The following is a 1,845-nucleotide window of genomic DNA, read 5'->3' as shown; positions in this document are numbered from 1 at the left end:
TGTGTGTGTGTGGGTGTGTGTTTGTGTGTCTGTGTTTGTCCTCCTAGCATTGCTTGACAACCGATGCTGGTGTGTTTATGTCCCCGTCACTTAGCGGTTTGGCAAAAGAGACAGATAGAATAAGTACTAGGCTCACAAAGAATAAGTCCAGGGGTCAATTTGCTCGACTAAAGGTTGTGCTCCAGCATGGCTGCAGTGAAATGACTGAAACAAGTAAGAAAGTTTTAAAAAAAATATCAGTGAAGGTATGTGGCCTAATGGTTAGGGTGTTGCACTCACAATTACTAGATCACATGTTCGATTCCCAGACGGAGCAGCGCATTGTGTTTTTGAGTGAAACACTTCCTTTTAGATTGCTCCCATCCACTCAGCAGGTCAATGAGTAACCCTGTAATGGAATAGTCTTCCAATTAGGTGGGATGCTGTTGGTCTGCTTACCTAACTCATGGGGTAGCATTTGAAGGCTAAAACAATGCGAAATGCATTGTTACTAGTGATTTATATCAACATCGAATAGTCTGGTCCATGCTGTGATATTCTATTAATGGCCTAACCTTTATTATTCATTTATTAAATAGAGTCACTGAAAATGCTAAACACTACAGTACACTGCTCTGATTTCTAATATGCAAGTATGTCTACAACTGAACATCATTACTTTCAATTCATTTTGTTTTTAATTTTTCAGTTCATCTGTTATATTAATTAAATATTTTTCAGCACTATTGATTACTTGTGTTGAGACACAAGTCCAATTATTTAAGAGTTGGGTATATTTAGTTTTTTTTCCCCCCTCAAGCTATTTAGAGAACGATAATATAATATTAATATATTGACTCGATACAATGTGTATGAATATATAATTAATTGATAATTAATGTTTTTTTTTTACTTTCATAGTATCGACATTGATATATGATGCTATAGTGAATTAAATTTTTTTTGACTGATTTGTTAATATGAAAGATAGTTCCTGAATTAATTAAAATGCCAAGATACTTCACAAAATCCACTGAGCTGGAAAACATTTATTAAAAAAGAAAAATGATGTCTATTTTCCTTTATAGCTGCAGGTCTCATAACTGTTTCTAATTTAAATACAAAGTCAGCAATTTTTTAAGGAGATATATTTTGTCTATTACATCGTTCCTGTTACTTGATCGATACTTTATTATATCAACTGCAAAAGAATGAAAGTTCTATCAGGTATACTCATCTTTGAAGTGAAAACACATGACTTAGTGGTTAGGGCAGCGTTTCTCAATCGTGGTTCTCTGGAACCCTAGGATTCCACAAAAGGTTCCTAGGGGTTCTGTGAGAAAGAGTGCGATAAACTAATACTAATTTCATGATCGTAATATTACTATACATCACAACATAGTATTGGTTATTGTGATATTGTAATATAGACATCATCCTATCTAACCTATTATGTTACCAAAAGAATATAACAACCATTGGGGATATATTTAGTTACGTCTGTAATTTATGGATATCATCATCATCATCGTTTAACATCCACTTTTCATGCTAGCATGGGTTGGACGATTTGACTGAGGATTGGAGAACCAGATGGCTACGCCAGGCTCCAATCTGATTTAGCAGAGTTTCTACAGCTGGATGCCCTTCCTAACGCCAACCACTCCGAGAGTATAGTGGGTGCTTTTACATGCCACCGGCACGAAGGCCAGTCAGGTGGTACTGGCAACGGCCACGCTCAAAATGGTGTATTTTATGTGCCACCTGCACAGGAGCCAGTCCAGCGGCACTGGCAATGAAGGAGCCAGTCCGGCAGCACTGGCAACGATGGCAGCACTCTCTCTCTCTCTCTCTCTCTATATATAT

This window comes from Octopus bimaculoides, chromosome 4 (genome assembly GCF_001194135.2).
Source record: "Octopus bimaculoides isolate UCB-OBI-ISO-001 chromosome 4, ASM119413v2, whole genome shotgun sequence".
Classification (NCBI taxonomy): domain Eukaryota; kingdom Metazoa; phylum Mollusca; class Cephalopoda; order Octopoda; family Octopodidae; genus Octopus; species Octopus bimaculoides.
This window is presented reverse-complemented; position numbering follows the sequence as displayed.